The 21,146-nt window shown below is 37.3% G+C and overlaps 1 protein-coding gene across 3 annotated transcripts in view; it reads left to right on the top strand.

Annotated features, from left to right (window-relative positions):
* Positions 1–12,801: 12,801 nt before the first annotated feature.
* Positions 12,802–21,146, top strand: part of PIK3CB (phosphatidylinositol-4,5-bisphosphate 3-kinase, catalytic subunit beta) — a 64,525-nt gene continuing 56,180 nt past the window's right edge. The window contains exons 1-2 of one of the 3 annotated variants that reach the window (XM_010568258.1): positions 12,817–12,921; positions 13,384–13,431. The gene's annotated coding sequence lies outside the window, so the exon portion shown is untranslated. Of the gene's footprint in view, positions 12,935–13,383; positions 13,432–21,146 lie in introns of all 3 variants that reach the window. The other 2 variants (XM_010568259.1, XM_010568257.1) reach the window with 2 other exon arrangements.

Raw genomic sequence — 21,146 nt, 5'->3', positions numbered from 1 at the left:
TTTTGATAACTATAGTAATTTCTGCTTCTTTTGGGTGCTGTAAATAAATCTTGTGTATGAAGAACTACAGTGATTAAGAATAGCAGAAAAGTACTGATAAAAACAAAAGGTTATTTAATAGGAACTGAATTCTTCAGTGAAAACAAGATTTGCAAGAATGTGAAGACGTAACTTAAAAAGTTAGAAGTAATGTTAAGACCACAATCAAGTCTTCTCATCGTAATTTTTCATCTGTGTTTGTAGTAGTTTCATCAAGATTTGCAGCAGCTCTGTATTTTTTTGAAATTGAATGCACTTATTGGGTGCTTTCATAATTTCTGTCACTGCAAATACACTGGATTGCGACCCACTTTGATTTGCTATTCACCACAAAATGAGAAGAGTCCCTATCTGCGTTCCACTTTTTAAATAAAGAACTTCTCTCTTTGTTTTTTTTCCTTTACTCTATTTTGTTTAACTTGAAAGCTTCAACATTAATTTGTTTGAGTGAGAAATATTGTGGGTAAAGCACTGGCTAAGGTTTTGTAATAATTAGATTCCATTTCTAAGTGTGTCACACGGCTGCTGTTTGAGCTTAAAGTTTGGTTATCATGGTATGTTTTCATCTGTGCATTGGGGATGAGGTGGTTACTTTTTCTTTCTTTGGTGTCTTTGCTTAGTAAACTTTTCTTGTGTTTATGTCCTTGAACATACATAATGTCAACTGTCATGGACCTTAAAGTATGTGAGATGCTACTTTAGGATATATGCAAATGCTTAATTGAAAAATACTTTGTAGCAGCTATGGTAGTTGAAATGAATAGCAAATAGGTTTTATGTGCTTTATATTAGGATGGAGAAAGGGTAAATGTATTTTTAAGTGGCCTCATTTAAGTGGCCACCTTTAATCATCCCAGCTGATGCACAACCTCACTTTGTCTAGTTTTTGAAAATGCTTTTGTTGAAAGAAAATCTCCTTTATTGTATTAAAAAAAAAGAAAAAAGAAATTATTCCTAAAAAGTAGGTAGAAGCAGACTAGTGCAGCAGCTAAAGTACTTTTAAAGTGTCATATTAAAAGATTCAGAAGTTAGAATCTTTCGTGTATTGTTGTCATGGGAATAGAAATTTGAATGATTAACCACCTTCTATTTATAGCTGTTTTCTCTGAGTTAATATTCCTGTTCCAGTTAGCTTTTAAGTAAATTTTATGAGAAGGCAGAGCAATTCTTGTCTTAATCTATTACTGCAGCTGATCATTTTAGTGTCCTCAAGTTACTTTGTTTTTAATGTGATTTTCACAAATCATGTTGCTGTATTTTCAGATTTATTTGTACTTTGATAACTTGTCAACTTTTATTGCGTGCAACTACAGGGTTGAAAGAAGCCTTCAGCATTTGGTGTCTCCTTTTGTCTTCCTGTCACTGCTTGCTGATTTTTAAAATACTGGTAGGTCACTGCTTAAGACCGATCTTCTGGAGTTACTGGCTTATGAGAATGAGACGCAGGCTGTGTGCGCTATACTGATAAAGCTCAAAAGAGCCAGACCTAATATATACCAATTATTATGAAAATTTTCCACCCTCTTGATGCCAAAAGTTGCTTCTTCATTGTTAATTTAATTGATGCTTGTTGACCAGGAAAGTAGCATGCTACTTTTACTGTGTTTTTTTTTTAACTCTATTTGGGGAGTAATAAAGGGTTTCTACCTATGTAATGGCGGTTTTCTTGAGAAACAGGCAGTGTGGTTGGTTAAACCCCTTATGTAAGAAGGAGTATTTGGAAACGGTAGCATTCCTGAAAGTTTCAGCTCAAGCTTCTACATTTTGGTGATTAACCTAAAGAAAGATTTTTTTGGGGGTGTGGTGGCAAATGAAATGGTATAAGTGTTTTTTAGTTTTCTGCTTTTCTGTGATGTACTTCTGCCCCCCCCCCCCCGGGGTTTTTTTGTGAAAAGTCAAATAGGATTACAGAGGGGCTTTGTTTCCTTTTTGACTTATCATGGGAGGGAATTTGAAAGGAGTTATGGCAAATATTTTTCAAGTCTTTCCTTGAGACTTGTACCCTTGGTAAATCACTCTTGCTGTCAAGTGTGGTAGTGAGAAATTTTTATCATGGTCAAACCAGTATTATTTGTGTGAAAACTGAAAAGCCTTTGCTTTCATTTGCAAGAGTCACTTCTTTGATTTCTGATTTTATGGTATATTTTAAGAATTGCTTTCTTAACTACAAATGCTGCTGTTCAAGTGCTCTTCTACAGGCCCAGGCTTATATACCTTGTATACTACTACTAGTACTACTACTGTTATTTGAAGGTGAAGCAGCATGCTCTGGAACAGAAAGTTGTTCTCATGTAGTCAAAGTGGTTGTCAAAAGAAAGTAAGTCTCTCTAGTCATTTGCTCTGGAAGGAGGAGGAGCTTGTTCTCATTTATCAGAGAGTGAGCTTTTAGGTGCCTATTGCCAGAAACTGATGTAAATATTGATCTCGTAATTCAGTGGTAGCAGGAGGATAAATACATTCTCCAGAATGCATCTGCTGCCTCCTCTTCTCAGTCCTTCCACATATTGCCTGTGAAAGTGTCAGGGAACATATCCTTTTCAGTCCAGCCTTTGTCAGGTTCCTCTTTAGTCTTGGAGTTTTAGAGACGTTACACAGAAAGTTAAGAGGGTTGTATTTTATTCTTTCCATCTTGCTGTTCATAGTTCATCTCAGTGTCAGGAATTGCTTTGCAATTTGATCATATTGAATATAGAATTATTCTTAATCTGGTTAGAGCAGTTATATTCACCATAGCATCTGTGATACTAAGGGTAAGAAGTTCATCTGTGTTAGAGATCTGCCAAGCAGGTTGCTTGCTTTATGGAGGAAGCTTATTCACCAAGTATTTCTGTGCTCTGCCAGTGCTGCTATCACATGAGGTCATAACTGTTGCTACTCTTTTTGCAAAATTCACTGAGGGGAATACACATGGCAATGTACTGAAAAGGGTACTTGGAGCAAGTTACAGCTCTAGTATGACTATAGCTCTGTTCCTTCTCAGAATATAGAAGTAAATTTCTCACTGCAGTGTTCCCTGATGCCAGAAAAAGCTTTTACTTCTGTCAGAAATAAGCCTGTAGAAAAGATTGTTCTTTAATGAAAAGATTTCAGTACATTAATGAAGGAAGCTGAAAAATGCTGTATTGTCTGTTACTATGCTGAGCATTGCAGCTGATGAAAATAGAGGTTTTTAGGTTGGGTTTTGTTTGTTTGTTTGGATTTTTTTTACATCAAGTGTTTCTATAGTTTTCAGTGATACATCTAAAAGCAGTGTAAAACATATAAATACTAGTCAAATCTGACTTTTGGATCCAAATCCAGATTTAAACTGTTGATTTGATGAGAGGAAGGTCATTTCGGCTTTTTGGTGTGGTGTGTGTGTTTTGGTTTTTTGGTGTGGTGTGTGTGTTTTGGTTTTTTTGTTTTTTGTTTTTTTTAACCCAAGCACTCCCCTGCTTCTAGCCTGGGAGTGCAAATTTAGCGTTCTTAAATTATGTACTATTATGAGTTGTCATGTTGAAATTAAGCTTGATATTTTTACTTTTTTTGGGGGGGGGGGGCCGACACCAACAAAAACCAACCTCAAAATAGCCACCCAAAACCCACCCAAACTTCCATGAACAGAGTCTGGTAGCTTTATACTTGTTGAGTTATTCTTCCTGGTTTTGTTACATATTAACTTTCATAAAGAAACACAATTAAGTTTGTTAATATGGAGGGGAATTTTGTTTTTTTAAAAAAAATCAAAATTGTTGGTGATACTAGGAATTGTTTATCAGCTCTGGGAAGACAGAGTCTTTGATAGCCAAACATTTTTTTCTTGTTAAATAATGGATGTACCAGATGATTGAGAAGGCTATAGAACTTTTAGGTAAAGAGGCATTAAGGGAAGACAGTCTGTCAATATATATTGCATCGCAGCTTTTATTATATTAAAGCAAAAATAGTTAACAAAAGGGATAAAATAATCTTGCTATAGGTAATAATGTGAAGGATTATATTAGAACCTGGGAATGTGATTGTTTAATTTTATATTAGAAAATTTGGTCTCAAAATCACTCCCAGATACATTCTATATTGTAAACTGTGCACTGATTGCCATTGTACTGCCAATCTTAATTCATATGTAAGGGCTAGAAGGAATAGGGATATCGTAAAGCTTCTGTCATTTCAATGTTTCAGAGGAAGTGTAAGAATTAAACCAAAAGCCCAAACTTTTATTCAGGCTTGGTATTAGTTTTCTGTTCAGTTTTGCCTGTTTTTCCCCACCCATTTAAATGCATATCAGGTTTGCTGTTGAGCAGCTAATAGGAGCAGGAGGGTGGCTGTCCTTGCTTTCTTCAAACTCTGCTCATCTTGCTTCCACGTTCCCCTAGTGATGCTCTCCCTTTCAGTTTTGTAACACAGTTGAGGTTCTTGGAGGGTTTCCATACACACACCAAGAACCTGAATTTGCACTTTCTGGCGTATAACTTGCAAGTCCTTTGATAACACCCTGAGTTTTCAGCACTGGAATATGAGGCAATAGAAATCTCTCTACCTGAAAGAGGGGGGAGTAGGGAGCAAGACCAAATTAAAATGCACTGTTTCATTACCTAAAATAGCTTAATAGATTTCCTTTTGAGTGTTGGATATAGCTGAAGGTAAACTGCATTTATTAGATGCTTGAATTTTTCCTTCTTCAGCACAAGAAATATTCTTAATGATTGCTTTTGGTTTCAGATAGTAGTTACTATATACATGATGTTAGTGATGAAATACTGTTGATATTTATTATGGGTAATATTTGGAATCAAACAGCAAATTGGACCGCAGCAGCATGTCTTTGAAGTATACATAGCTAGACACTACTGTGTTCGTTCATAATCTTTTGCAATCCACAGTTTGCAGTTTGTTTTAATTGTAAAGAACAGAGCCTTTAAACTGCTATCTGGAGCAGAGTGGGAAGTAGCTTCACAAACTGGCTCATAACAATTAGTTACTGAAAAATTAATTGCTTAGTCTTGCTATATAACTCTACTAATGTGTTGTCATTTATATACAATTAAACATGCATACAACAAAAAGCAGAATTTGGGAACTAAATAGAAGTAAATTTGCATAGTTTCACCATATTAGGCATTTAACAGAATGTAAATGGGAAGTGAAACATCAGCATGTGAAAGTAGTGAAGAAAACAGACTGCACAGAAGAGATCATAAGAAACAAATCACGAGTAGTCCTATTAATAATGTTTCAAGTAACTAAATAATTGTGATAAGATCTTTGCAGAGCCAAGATGGAGACTCACTGGTTTATTTCTCTGTCTAAAATGCAAGTAAATACTCATTTAGTAAGTTTTGGGTGGAACCAGTAGGGTTTTTTGCAGTGTTTTTACATCTGTGACACACTAGTTGAGTAGAAAAGGCATCAACAATAAGGGCCATATCCAGATATCCTGAATTCTGAGGAAATGCCTAGTCAGCAAGAGCTATGCAACTTAAGTCTTTCAGAGTGTAAGCCAATCAGAGGGAAATCGTGGAGAAGGACTTCATAAACTTCAGAATGTCTGAAAATGGCCTTGAGCTCATTAAATGAATACAAGATTTCTTTATCAAAAAATGATGTTATAGAGGTAATTTTGTTCCTCAACAAGTCCTTGTGTTCTGTGTTATGCCCAATAATTAACTTTTGTTTTAAAACCTACTTTTAAAGCTATGGGGAATAATTATGGTGTGATACAGGACCAGAAGAACCAGTGCTTCACTGACATCTCACAGGTATAGGAATTGCTGTGCTGCTGGCAATTAATGGTCCCCTTACTGAGACTTCTATTTTCAAATACTTCTTTAGATGTAATGAAAATCCATGCAGAATCAGTTTTTTTTATTATTGCTTGCGATCTGTTTTAGTATTCAGAAAGATGAATTTTAGCAGTATGACTGCTGAGGGTGTGCAGTGATTGCAGACCAGTTGATTGGCAGTTGGTTAACTCTTGCAAACATCTCTGTAGATGTCACAAGGGCTTGTGCAGGGTGGTGGATTTGTTTGCACCTGCCTAAACTACTGCTTAGTGGTTAAGTCAGCTCAGCCTCAAGCCTTTGAGCTTCACACTCTGTGTGTGTGCGTGCGCATACAGGTATGGATTTCTTGGAAGAGGAATACTGCTCTGTGACCACAGCTTCTAATTCTTCGCTTCTGTAAGTCAGATTTAGTGAATCAGATTTAGAAAAGCTGCAGCACTGGCCTGGAGGTGTAAGTGATTTGTGGGCTCTGGGAGGAGGTGGTAGTAGGAACTTACATCTTCACACAGATGAGTCTGTCACCAGCTTTGGAGCTACTGAACCAGTTGGGTAATCACTTGTGCCTGGAACTGGAAATGAGCTGAAAAGTGTTACTCATTTGACGGCATGTTTTATGAATCAATATAAAGCAAATCTAAGCACTTGTTTGTGAGTCATCTGAAATCATAAAAACACTGCTGTTTTTATAAAATGGTCATGTGCAGCCTAGAACTTTGTGCTTTTTCAGTTATAGAGTACCCTCAGATCTAGTACATTCTCCAGCCCTGAATCTCCCCTAGGATGTTTTGGTATTCTGCATTTGTTGTTGTAACTTATCAGCACTGGCAGCCAGCCCTCTCTAATACTGAGCGCATTTGCAGGGTCTCCTGTATACAGAGACTTTGCTAATCTTGATTTCAGCACACTGCTCTCAAATCAGAGAATGATTGGTTGCTTAACAGAATGAGAGGAAAAATTTGCCATCTACTGGAGTCTTTTTTTTGTTAAGCTTCATTAACAGTGATGTGTTCCTCTTCTGCTTTGCCCAGAGGCATTTCTTCTGAAGGTGGCAGAGCAGAAGAAAAACGGTTGAAGCATTCTGGGAAAATAAAAATAAATTATTTTGTGTTAGATTTTTGTTTGTTGATCCTAAATTGTGCAGGTGATGCCTTGCCATCTGGAAGTATCTGTTCTTTGCTCCTTTAGTGGAAGATCCTTCATTTTCCAGTGCCAGTAAGAACCCTAAGTCTGCTGCTCTCTTGCTAACTTGATTGTAAGGACAAAAGATTGTCTTTTGCCTCACAACTTAAGTCGTATTGAGTTCTAAACTACACTGAGTAGGAAGATTACTGGGTAACTTAACCCTGAGCACCATCAGGATATATCACTGTGAAAGAGGGATTCCTGGCCTGCCCTCCCCCCCCACCCCCCTGAAATTAAATTCAAATGTCAGTAACTGACACCCTGTTAGAAATCAGTATTTTCAAAATAAAGAGTTGATGAAAACTTGCAAGATCTTTTTAGTATTGTCTTACAGTTCTAAACTGAAAGGAATTCAGTAGGGTGTGTACACCAAGTAAAAAAAAAAAACTGTTTTATTGTAAAGCATATTAGTATGAGCTTGTGCGAGTATAAATTTCTTTTAAACAAGCCTGTTGGACACTGAAGGGGATTTGAGAGAGGGTTTAGTGAGGCTGGCTCTCTGGGTAGAGTGAACATGGCTACGTTAGAGGGTGATTCATAGCAGTTGAGTACAGAGCTCCTGCTCTGAATCACCCGCTGAATAAATGTAATTATGTTGTTGAGGTCTTCTTAATGAAGACATGTGACTGAATTTAGCTTCAAGTCATGTTTCTAACTGTTATCCATTTAACTTAAAGAATAACACTGACCCACATCTTTTAGTTATTCATGCAAATGCTTTGTGGTCTTTGTTTTGTCCCTCTTAAGGAAAAGGAAAAGCTGTGAACTGACTTGTAGTTCTGACATAGATCTCTTTTTGCAACTCATTTGACTTAGAGCTTGGTATTCTGCAGTTTCTGTCTCTGCTTATCTTTTTTGTTTTTATTTTCTGTGGGTATTTTTATGTGATGCGAGGTTGTAGCTATATGCCTGTTTTGTTTTGGTTAAAAAGATTTCCTATGAGATAGATAGGTTTCATAGAGCAGTTGTGTTCTGCATTTTAAAGTGACAGGTTTCAGAAAAGGTTGAGGCTTTTTTTTTTTTAAAAGGATATTATTGTTTTTTGACCAACCACCACCACCTGTGAAAGTAGAACACAGGAAGAACACTGCTGTGTGTGTAGCAGCACGCTGTCCATTATCAATAAAATATTTTGTCTCTTAGTGCAGAAATAAGTGCCACCTTTAAAAGGTCAAAACTGGTCTCTGCCACTGAAGAGAGTAAGGGTACTGCATAATTAGGATGGTGTTTATGTACAGTTTTACTGTTTGGATCAGTCTGCACAGAACACCATGCAATATATAGGAAATAATTTTTTCAGATTCAGACTTTAACTTGCATTTTCAACATTTGCACTAAGATGTGCAGTATGTGGAAGTCAGAAGTTGCTGTGATTTAGCCAAATGTGCACTTCTGCAAGTTCTTTTTCTCACTATTTTAATTCCTGAACTTGGGTTATAATGGCTTAATTACTGATAATGAAAGTTCTTGAAGAATTTTGTGCCTATTATTGTTGAAATTTAGGACTGAGGAAGGAGGGCAAAGAATGTTGCTTTATTTCTCAGAATTTTTTTCATTTGAAGATACATGGTGTGTTTACTGATGGTTAATCCTCTTGTCTCAGACTCGGTGAAATGGTGAGTTTCTTCATTGCTGAGTGGACGCTACAGCAGCTAATCCAGCTTGACATTCATGTGTCCAATCTTCAGTGCTATTGAGAGCATGAAATGCACGAGACAGCTTTGAGGTAGCTGAAGATGTGAACCAAAAGCTATAAAATACTCTAGCTGTACGTTTCTCTATGTGTTGCTATCCAAAACATCTGCTAGTGCTCTCAGCGCTGGTCCTGATGACTTTCTCGGTGCATCCTTCCAGAGTAGAAGATTTATTTGCGGAGAGGAAGATACTCAAGAAACTGCTATATCATATCATTCAACCCACTCAGAATTCCTTATCCTAAAGCAAACCCGGAGTATCCTCTCTAACAAATGGTTTCTTTGTGTGCTCTGGCAGAATTCACAGAGGAGCCTATCTGATGGGTCTAGAAATTGTTATAGAGAGGAAGACCATGGGGCCACAATTAGCCCAGTAATTTGTGTGGCATCTTGTATTGCTTATGAATGAATTTTTCTTTTTTTCTTTAATTTCTTTTTCTTTCTGAGTGGCCTACTTCCCTGGCTTATAATTGTTTCTGTTTTACATTAGATGCCACACAGGAGTTTTAGGCAAAAGTTTCTTGTACATCTTTCCCCTTTCTTCCCTTGTGGTACAATTTTTTTTCATATATTCATAAGTGTTTCTGTGGACATAAAGAAGTATAGGGGGTAGCTATAGAACTGTAGAAAGTCTTACCGTATTGTCACAGGCATTTTGATTGCCACCACACAATTTTGATTCCTGAACTATTTCATAAGGTTGTTAATGATTTTCCTAAAGCAGTTACAATTTGCATAAAACCAGTATCTATATAATAAAGGTGTGACAGAAGGGTTCTCAGAAATGATTATTTTACAAAATACAACTTCTCATGCAGGAGCTGCAAGCTGAAATGGAATAGGATCTCTGTTAGGTCCCTGGTGGTACTTTCCATGGAAGTGGTATGAGTGTGGACCCAAGGGCAAATGCCCAAGGTGGTTTTGTGTTGTGTTTTTGGCTGACCTCACAGTCAACAGACCCCCATAAAGGAGGCCCTGCTGGTAATGTCCAGGTCAGAGTTTTATTTTTTCACCACATTCCCCAGAGAGATGCAGTGGGGAAAAGGTGTGTGCTCATCAGAGTCCAGTTTGTGTTCACTGCATGAGGCAGTTGCTTCAAGTCTTTCTAGTCTTTACTCTGTTCCCAGAAATTATGCTTGCATGTTTCTTACGTAGTTTGGAGTTCTCACTAGCTGTTTATAGTAGTGAAAAGGCCGACAGAATTTGTACCTTGGTCTGTTAGGGAAAATAGTCATCAACCTTTGAAAAATTTTCCTCTAAGGCTTTGAAGGTAGAAAGTGTACTGGCATATGAAGGGTTGACCATGACATGATCTGCAGTTATGCTGATAACCATCTCTTGTAACCTCTGTTTGGCTGTTCTGAAAAACAGAAAGGTTGGTTAGCTAGAAAAATAAAGCTGCATGCTGTCATCCTGTAATGAAGGATTTGTTTCTAATGCTTGAATATAGTAGTGGGTAGTTTGTATGCATCAGAGGTGTTTTAAGGTCTGGAGGGCTAGCCATTCCCCTAGCTATCCTCAGTGTAGGGTGGCTTGCAGAGGACCAGGAGGAAGCCTATTGTCTATGTAATGTCTGAATTGCAGTGGAGATACAAACTACTGTGAGAATAGAGGAGGGAAAAGGACAGAGCTGTAGGGAAGCATGCAGAAATCTAGCAAGCAAGAGACTGTGGAGAACATAGGAACTGATAAACTATGACAGGAGCTATTCACAATGTACTGGCTTGTAAAATGTGTACAATTTATCGACCCTAGATATTTTCTGGGCTTTATGCATGTGCCTAACCCTCAGATAGGATGCCAGTGCATTGACTACTGTGCTACTATGTATTTATTTCTCACCAAATTCTGAATAAGGCATGAGGAACATTAGCTCTCTCTGCCTCACCAGTGTCTTAGAGATGAGTACAGTGCAGGAGGTTAACTCTAAGATGGGAATGATTTGAAGCATGATAGGAGCCAAGCAGCTGTCTCCCATTCCAGGTCACAGTTTGCACTATGTGGCGTGAAGAGAAAGGAAAGAATGAGACAGAAGGCGGCTCAGAGCAAAAATTGCTGCACTAATATGACTGCCTGCTTTCTCTTCTTGTACTTGAGTTATTTCACAAAGCTCATTTCATTTTTTTTTAGTGCCAGCCTTGTTTGGTTTTCTTTTTTTAAATGCACTTTTAGTCAAGAAATCTGACAATGCATCTGTGTTACACATTGTTCCCATTTATGAACTTAATAAAATGGGTAGATAGTATGGTATAGGGAAGGAATAAGGTCACAGTTTTTTCCAGTATATCAGTGCTGGTACTGGAATACTAGTATTGTGCATTTTGCCTGTGATTCCCACATTGCATTTGGGAGGCTTCTCTGTGGTTTGCCAACCTCTATGGAAGCGGTTGTTGTTAGGGTTAAATTTATATCATATATACCAGAGTGGCATATATGCAATTTCAAAACAGCATTCTTTGCTGGGCTGATAGGTTTCCCATGAAAGGTTTCCTATGAATTTAGAATGGCGTGTTAGGGTCCCACCATCTGATTTGTCATCACGCGACTAGTTAGCCAGAAACCTCTAGAAGGCTGGGATATCTAATTTTTAGTTAAAATAACATCCTGCTTCTGCTGCAGGGTATGGTACTTCAGACATATACTGTGTCCCCCCTTGGAGGGGCCGTGGATCATGAAAGATTGCTTCCTCAGGTGGAAGTTCTGGAAATAATGACTGTTTATCTTGTATCTATAGTATAATGCATTTCACACCCCCTCACAAGCGCTTGCCTTCTGGCCACTAGCTATTGATTCTGATTTTTCTGACTCTGTAAACACAAACATTGACCTGGCTGTAAAACATTAATGCCAAACTGGTACTTTAGCATTGGTTATAAGAGATTCACACTGTTCCTTTGTCCTTGCAATTTCTAAATCGCGTTAAGGCTGCCTTCATTTTTCTCTAGTCTTCCTTTTTGGCTGTTGCCTGCTGTAGGCTCCTAGGTTTTAATTGTGAGAAGTTTCTAGACTAGTTCATACCTTTATGCACCACAAGGTTGTTTTCAAAAGATTGTGCATCGAGCAGTAACTTAATATTTTCAAACTTAAGCCGATGGGGCAGCAACTATTTTTCCCTTGAAGCCACTGAAGAAATCTAAGTTGTTTCATGGTGCTCTACATGCTGATCCCTAGAGAGATTCTGCTCTGCGTGGGACAGAGGGAATGACAGCCCTCATCCCTGATCACTGTACTGTGTTGAGTTCCTACAAGTGCAGTGTGGACTACTTTGTGTGGTTTAGAAAAAAGAATTGTTTATGGGAGGAGGAGAGTAGTTACATGCCTCGGGTTTTGTGGCTTGGCCTACAAACCTGTAGATAATATCAGTGCAAACTGATAGCACTGCTTTGTTCTCAAGGGGGTTTAAAATATTTTTTGTTTATTTCACTTTGCTGAGACCCTGGTTTGCAAGGTAGAGCTAAATGGAGATGTCTTGGCTCTGTGGAGGTATTTTGTCCTGTACATCTAGAGGATGTTGATAAGAAGAGATCTACTGAACTTTTCTCTTGCTGTTTCACAAGTTGAAATATGAATAGGAAGATGGGATCACTTGTGTCATCAACTCAAATTCTCCACAATAGAACTACAGATGACATTGCAGTCTTTTTTAAAGAAAAAACAAAAACCCAAAAAACCCCTAGCTTACAGCCAAGCGTAAAAGAGAAGATGTGGTTAGGAGAGTGAAGGCAACTCTATTTCCCTTTCTTTTGTCTTTAATTGCAATGGATGTCTGTTGATATGATCCAAATTGAGTGTACAAAAATTTAAAAATATTTGTAGCAGCTAAAAAATGTTTTTGACTATGTAATTCATGATTATGATGCCATTTATTCTAACAATATAGGTATCTTCTACATATTTTTTCCTTTCCTTTTTTTCTTTCTTGTAACTGAGCGTTTGAGGATTTGATATTGATTTAACAGTTAGATTATGTAATGTGAATATGGTACTTTAGTATTCAAAGAGAATGAAAATGTGTGGTTAATTAGATATTTCTGCACAAAAAGTTTATGGAGCTATTAAACCAACTATAAATCGCTGATTTTCTCATTTGGTTAATTACATTATGTTGTGTTTTGCTTTTTTAGGTCACATTTAAGTCATCTTGTGGAACCTTCTGAGAAAACAAGGGTAATAGTAAGAAAATGATGTTTAATAAAAGTGTCTTCACTACACAGTCAGACTGAAACAGGAACAGGTTCTCTGGAGTAAGTATTAGAGGTGGATTTTTTTCTTTTTTTTGCTTGTAAAGTCACTAGTATGGTTATTAGGCTGTAATTGTATTTAACCTCATTATAGTTGCTTTAAAAAAAAATCAGTGACTCCATACTCATTTCAGTTGATCAGCTGGTAATGGACAATCTTTTGGACTCTTTACTGAAGCATCTCCCATCTTGGAAGCAGTTGTATCTTATGAAGTTTAGATAGGCTTCAGATTTTTCTCTTGGCTCCTATGTATTCTGGGCATGGTTTTGAGCAGGAAGGGGCCTAGTATAGATGTAATTACATATAAGCCCTGATTTGCTAGCAAAAGTTAAAGCCCTGCCTGTATCTTCCAGGGAATTTGAAAATATAATTGGTTTTTTGGCTGTAACTTTTCACTCCTGGCACTTTTTGTGTGACTTTGATATTTTTGTTGTCAGTATTTTAATATTTGTCTCATACTGCAGTTTCATCATCCATCAAACTAGCATAAGTCTTCAATTCATGGATCTCAGATACGTCTTCTCTTCACTGTTTCTAGTTAACTTCTAGCTTTTGTGAATTCTAGGCTGAGATGTGTGTGTTTCATTTATGATATAAGGAGTTTAGCTACCTAACTTGGGGACTGTGGATTACACCTTTTGGTACTAAATACCTAAACGTTTATATACTGATACAGTATAATTCTTAACTTCTGTGTGCTTCACTTGCTTGAGATGGGAAATGTAATCATTCTTCTGTCACCTTGTTTGCATTGTATTGTAAGATGTTTATACATATTCTTATAGAGGTTAGAAACCGGGAAAAATCTGCATCGTTTTCTGTCTGATGCAGATTTTACTCATACTATGTGATATGTGAACGTAATTCTGCAGGAGTCATTGGAAATACAGTTGAATGCATAGTTAGGAATGAAAAATATCTGGCCACTGAAAGGGGGTGGAAAATGGTTTTACTCTACAACGAGTATATTTTCGCATATTGCTTTATTGCCAAGAGGAAATGACTCTTCTTAGCTTCTTCTTTAAAACGGGATGTGTACATGGTGTCATAATTTGGGTAGAAAAACATCTGTGAAGCCTAGTCAGACAAGCTAAACTTTTCCTACTTGGTATTTTTTCTACAGTGTTTTTTGCTGGTGGAATAACACATTTGGATTGATAATTTTTTTTTTTTTTTAAAAGGCAGGAAATAAATTGTAACATTTCAATTAAACATGGATTTAAAGAGGTTGATGTGGGTGTTAGTTCCCTTTCTGTAAATACTTGAAGCAAAAGCTACAATTTTAAGTCAACATGTGTAAATTTGTATCAGTTCCTGATCTAGGCCATATGTCAAGTGGCCCATAAACATACTTGCAAAAGGTTCTCGTAGCACCTGATACTTTGAATTCTGACCTCTGATATTTTCAGAAACTGTGTTGTATAAAGTTATTTGTCTTTTACTGACTTACTATACAGTAGAAATACAGCCACCTGTCACAATGTCCAAATAAAATAATACCTATTTGCTGCTTACACACTTTGACAAATTAGTTCTTGACTCTGGTAATCAAGTTACAGAAACAGATGGGGAATAAAATTGAAACTGAGCTCTCCAAACAAGTGAAATGAGAAATGTCCACTGGAGACAGCTTTAGTAATTTTAAATCATTGTTTACAGGCTTATGCCAGGCACAAAACTTGCTCATGTGTTTAGCAGCCAGTAAATTTGTGTTTCCTGCCCTGCCCGCCCCCCTCTCCCCCCTTTTTAAGGGACTTAGAGAATTCAGATGTTACAACCTAAAATCAATTCTAATTTGTCCTTTTTGGGGAAATATTTTTGAACCTTTTTTTGGTTTGTTTAGATTTGGACATTCATGTATGCTCGTATAGATTTCAATCATCACAAAGTATTTTGCAATTGGAATCCTTCATGAAGGTACTAAAAACACTAAAATAAAGTCTGTGTAGTGTTTATAGTCACAGGTGAAAAGCCAGGTGAAGTTCTTGTGAAGTCTTAAAAGCAGATGCTGAATCTCACAGCTGTGGAAAAGTAACCCCACGCCCCAGCTGGGCCCGGGACTGAGTGCTAAAGGCAGCTACTAAAGCCTCTGAAGGTAGCAGCAGCTTTTCTGGGAGTCGGTAGGTTGAGTGTGAGTCAGCAATGCACCCTTGCGGTGGTCAAGACTAACCACACACCGGGCTGCCTCAGCAGGAGTGTGTAGCCCAGCCGGTCAAGGGAAACGGTTATTCCCCTCCACTCAGCATCTCTGAAGCTGCACCCAGAACACAGTCTCCAGTTCTGGGCCCTCAAGAACAAGAGAGATGCTCACAAACTGGAGAGAGTCCAGCGAAGGGCTGCTGCTGAGGTGATTAGGGTGCTGCAGCATGTGACATTTGAGGTGGGGCGTGTGTGTGACCTTTGTTTGGAGAAGTCAAGGAGAGAAAGATCTTTACTAGAGTTTTCTACTGCCTGAAGGAGGATTATAGAGAAGATGTGGCCAGGTGTCTGAGAGGTGGAGGGAAAGGCAGAATGTGAGGGGCAGAATGCACAACTTGCAACAAAAGAAATTCCAATTGAACATAAGGAAAAAAAATATCTCACTGTGGGGGTGGTTAAGCACTGGATCAGGTTGTTCATGGAGGCTGTGGAGCCTCCATCCGTGGAGACTTTGAAAATTAACTGTGTGAACTCCTAAGCAGCATGCTTTAAGTTCAGTGGTGAAACTAATCTTGGGACCAGATGACTCCCAGAGGTCCCTTCCAACCTAAATTAGTCTGTGATTCTTAGATAATCTTAATTATTTTCGGTCCTTATGATGAATGGCTAGGACTGGTTTGGGCTTTATTACCATTACAAAAGTATTGATTGCATGAGATTTTTAGGATTATTCTTTTCTACCAAACGGCATTATATTTCAAGTTGTGTTTATAAATAAGTGTAATGAAAAAGATGCATAAAATACATCTAAATATTTGCATTAGGCTTCAGTTGTTGGATTTCCTTCAATACTTGTTCAGCATTGAACAATCCTGTTCATATAACAAAGGGCTGTGAACAGCCACTGCTGAATCTGTGTAGTGGGTGACAAGCTGGTGTTAGAAGAAAACTAACTACAAAAATCCAGACCAGATTACTCTATGTAAGAAACTGACCCAGTTGGGAAGAATGTCTACTCAGATGAAGCATGTAAATTTTTTTCTTTTTTTTTTTTTCTTAAAGGGCATCTTTCTAACTTTTAGTATCCATGGCATCTCTGTATATGAGACTTAAGCACAGTCTACTTACGTGATAGCTCTGTGTTTTGGTCTGTGTGCCCTCCTTTTAGGAGAAAATTTCATTCCTAAGTAATTTTCCCGTTTTTAATTATTTCACTTTTTTACCTCTCTTTCTAGATGCATACAATCTACTGGAGAATAACCTTTTTTCGTAGAGGTTTTGATTGGAATTTCAGAAATAATTGAGAAGTGAATCTTTTAGTCCTTGTGTGAAGAGGTATCTATATACAGGAAAACCTCAGTTGCTGGTCTTAACAATTTTTATAGTAGAAAGTCATCTAGCTCATAATGTAGAGATGTTACATTTTAATAGCTGAAGGAAACAGTTGGCTGCTGGTGAAATTTGAAGGTCTAGGTCCATTTGTACAATTCAAAAGGAGAGGAAATTAAGTATTTATGTATTTAAACATCTTGTAAGTGGAATGTTTACTGCTCCTTTTCTCCATGTTTACAGTGGAACAAATAATTACTCTGAGTGGTGGAACAGGCAAGAAAATACTGGAGAGCAGAACTAACACTATACTGATTTAATACTTCCTAGTTTTTTTGTTAGACTATAAAGAATTCTTGTACAATTCTTGTATAGCAATGGGGGAACAGGGACCCTACAGTTTACTTAGTACAATAAATCAATAAAAGCACAACTCCAGATTATTTATGCATCTTTTCAGATTTGTAACTGACACATTACATAGTCTTTTGAATAATAGGTTGGGCTGTTATAAAGCCAGACCTTTAGGCTGTAGTTTTACCTACGTTTTTTAAAATGAGCTTAAGAAGTGGAAAGTGGCAAGCCAGCCCTGGGGCTGGATGAAACTGTCACTCTTCCTCCACCACTCATCTCGCTTCTGTTTACATCTTCACTTTGCTGGCACAAACAGTTATGCAGCTTTGTAGGAAACTGACTCACCTGTGTTAAAATGACATCTTTATTCTGGGTTAAGGTTCAGCAATTTCTCCTCCTTTCTCCTTCAGTATGACTGTCCAGTCTTCTTTTCTTCCCTTGTACCAGCTCCATTCACCTTTTCTGTTAAGCTTGATTTTTTTTGTTTTTTTTGTTTAAAATATTCATGTGAGCATCCTATCATTTAAATGTTTAGTAGAATCTTTTTCTAATATTAGAACTCGACATATCCTAACATTTCATGCTAACCTTTCCCTAGTACATAAAATATTTACAGTGATCTGGATTATCAAAAACAAATTATCTAGGTTGTGAACTAACCAGGTCTAATCTTCTCCCAAATCTTTAGTCTCATCTTACTGTCCTGGAGCATGCTGTACAGAATGCATTGGTCTTCATGTCAGGTCCCGCTCTTGCCTGCTGCTATTTAAAACTTAACAAAGTATTAAGAGAGCTGTTGACAAATTTTCTTAAAGGTGAATGTACCAGATATGTTCTCACAGCCCAATTGACATAGAATACTGAATTATTTGATAGGGCTTTTTGCTTCATTTGAGCTTTTCTCCTCCTTGTCTCCTTGACTCCGTTGGTCAAGGTGTCAGATGAACTGTTACTTACGTGACAGTGTTTTTCTAATCTGCTGTTTTCTTCCATTTCTTTATATTCTCTCCCATAATGACCATGCAGAACTGGATTCCAGTGAGCTGAAAAGGGATGTTTTCTTACAGTGGCTGCAGCTTCAGTGTGATAGGCAATTTCAGACAGTAGCATTTAAATGTGAAAGGAGTTTTTACTCTCCCTGCAACTTACTTTAACTGTACAATATAAAAAGATGGCCTGAAACTCCTTATTTTTATATATATATTAATGTATCTATATAGTGATTTCAAGATAGAGCAAAGTATAGTCACGAATTAGCTGTGAGAAGCTGTTATGTTACTTTTGTATTTTGTGTTCGTTATGAGCAATGTGCTGTCTGTGAATTGTCTGAAGTCTATCAGAAGCTTGGGACTTAAGTTTTATTAATTTGTTTGGTTCATCATGAATAATCTTTGGAGGGAGCAGGAACTGTGTTTACTTGCCTGAGTATAAAGTAATGGGGAGTAAGCATTTCCTTTTATCCTCATTGTTCAAACCAGTTCTGGTAAGCCTTCTGAGTCTGGAACACCATTTTAATAGTGTTGTTCTCCTACCTGTAGACTTGTTTTGCAGGAAAAATTTTCTGAAAACAATAATCTCCTTTGTAGCTAGTTTTAAAATTACACTTTCATTGAATCAGAGAATAATTCCCACAAGAAGGGATGACCAGAGGTAATCTAATCTAACCATCTGTTCAAATCTAGTTGCTTAAAATGGAATTAAATTTTAATTTGAAACCAGTTAACGTGTTGCATTTTCTTCATATCTCTAAGCCCTGTTGAAGTCAATTGCAAATTCAGGTGCTCAGCATTTATTGAAAACTGGGCCACTTTTATTTGGAGGTATTAATTTCAAAGTAGGAGTTCCATTCATTGTGGTTTTAAAATCCTGGCTTCAGTTTTTAAAACTTAGTGCGTAATGCTATGGGTACAGCAGAGGAATAAAGCTACAGTAGATGACCAGGCAAAATAATCAGGTACCATGGAAAGAAACTAATTAAATTATCTTCGTTTTTGGAAAATTAGCTATATTTCATGAGGAGAATGAGAGAATCTAGACTTGAATAGCTGAGAGACCACTTTTGGTACCCGTCTGAGCACTCTGAGGGAATGACGTTTAAGGCCTTTCATGTTTTCTATACATAGATATTTTTAGAAAACTGAATGGTGATATTTTTATTCTGATTTCTGGAGGAATCCTGACTAAATGGACACTTAATTTTCCGTTCCATAGGGCCAACTCATATGGCAGTTGAACTAAACTGCTGGGAAATATTTATAGTACCACATGATCTTTAAAAATAACTTCTCAGGCTACACTGTAGATCTCTTGAATTCTTAAAATCTTTGCTATTTTGGATAGATAACCATGGCATTCCTGCAGTGGAAAGATCTTAGCTTTGCTGATTTAGGCATTTGTATTTATAATCAAGTTGTTTGTATTTACTTTTTAAATTTGTAAGCAGTTCAGATTGAAATTCACCTGTGCAGCTGTAGAAGGCCAGGACCTTGAGTGGATTTACTCTTTAGGGAAAAATAGGAATTTCAGTGGCATGGTATGAAATAACATATAGAATAAACTTTAATTGTCAGTGTGTTAGATCCCATCTTCAAAAGAGGGTCAGTATTGATCCTGTGTAAACTGTGAGGTCTAGTGAACAGAAAATACAGTTCTTAGTAGTACCTGGGTTGCTTAGCATAGGTGCTTTCTTTTGTCACATTAAACCTTTAAACAAATCCTAGGTTGCAATTCCACGTTACGCCTAATTTCATCCCTGTGACTATACTGCTGGAGGGTAAGGATGGTGTTCTCATCCCTCCCTTGCTTCAGATATGGTGCCTGCTTGTCAGAGCGTGAGGCAGGTCATTCCCTGAGTTGATGGAGAACTACTAATGTTTGTTTGTATTGTTTTTCTGTTGTGTGGCTAGGGAGGTAGAGGACAGCCAACAAAGGGCAGAAAAGCATAACAGCGCTGCTTCTGACTGTAGACTGCCCTCAAAGTGAGCTACACATAAGGTGAAACTGCATGCAGGGAACAAACTGACTTATGAGTCAAGCTAGTGTCTGAAGTGATCCTATTATATAAGTCACTATAAATGCACTGGAAATCAGTAAAATGGGAGTCCCATGCAACACATTGGAACTGCTGCCAGTCTGTTGACAGCAGATCAGTCATCTTGGAACCTGTAAGCTCATAGGCTGTGGCAGCAGCTGTGAATTTCTTATAATTTTAGGAATAGAAGAGGATGTAGTTCTACAGAGCCATGAACTGGCACACTGATCTAATGTATATATTTGACTTCAGAGTCTTCAGAAGAAATCAGACTTCTTTCAAATAGAGAGAAGGAGGAATTTTTCATTTGTTTGTTTTTTTTTTTTAATGCCTCCAAAGTTTCATAGGACTTAAACCTTCCTGCATATTCTGAGTCCTTTTCCATCTTTGCTGCTAGATTCTTTTCCCTTATTTGTTCTCAAATATATCCTTTATAGCTTGCTCATCTTTTTATAGTACTACATGTTTATGTAGTTAGAAAAATGATTACAATGATTATATTGTGTAAGTGCTTAGTGTTTCTCCTACTTAGACTACGTGATAGGCTTCTGCTGTTTCCTAGAAAATTACTGTGGTCAGATTGTCATCTAGTCTGTTCTGGACAGTAAGATATTGTTTAAACACTGTTCTTGTGTGTCTGGATAGGGTGGCCCTTTTGAACTGTGTTCACTGTGGCAAGACTTCTCTTTTTTTTTGAGCCCCTTGACTGCCACATGACAGAGCAAGCAGTAGATAAAAAGCTGTATTGATCACAGTGATGATCATCTTGAATGTGGTGCTTAACATTTGTAATAACTTATTATATAAAACAAAAATCTGGATAAGCAGAGTGCTCTTAGTTTTTGCATGATCTAAACAAGCTAGTTTCTAATATTTGTCTTTTATGTAAATATTCATGTTTTTAGTGAAAAGAAAAATAATTCCAGGTTTGTATTTAACCTGAAGAGCTGTAGATAGTTATGTGCCCTTAAAATGCACCCTTGTTTGAAAGAAGTGGTGTAAAAGAAACTTTGTAAGGAAACAGAGTTTTTCATACCCAAGTGATTTCTTCTCCCCCTCCCCCAACTTTTTGCTGTCTGTTTGGGATAGCATACTTATTTCATCCTGAGAGAACTGTGACCACGTTTCAGGGATAGGTGATACCGTTTCAGATGTACAATATCTTTTCTTAAGAATTGTCTGAAGACTAGATTTTCTTGGTGCTGTGAGGCAGCTCAGGAGAATAAATGCTATGAGAGATAACAGGGCATCAGAATTTTCCTCTAACACTGTGTTATGTGGGTGTTTATATTTACCAGTTTTCTTGCAGCTTCTTTTACTTGTCTTGTGTTAGTATTCTTTTTGATTATGCTTCAGGATAACAGATGGAATGTT

The sequence above is a fragment of the Haliaeetus leucocephalus genome, unplaced genomic scaffold, assembly GCF_000737465.1.
Source record: "Haliaeetus leucocephalus isolate CR32 unplaced genomic scaffold, Haliaeetus_leucocephalus-4.0 Scaffold240, whole genome shotgun sequence".
Taxonomy (NCBI): domain Eukaryota; kingdom Metazoa; phylum Chordata; class Aves; order Accipitriformes; family Accipitridae; genus Haliaeetus; species Haliaeetus leucocephalus.
The sequence above is the reverse complement of the archived record's forward strand: the minus strand, read 5'-3'. Positions and strand labels throughout refer to the sequence as shown.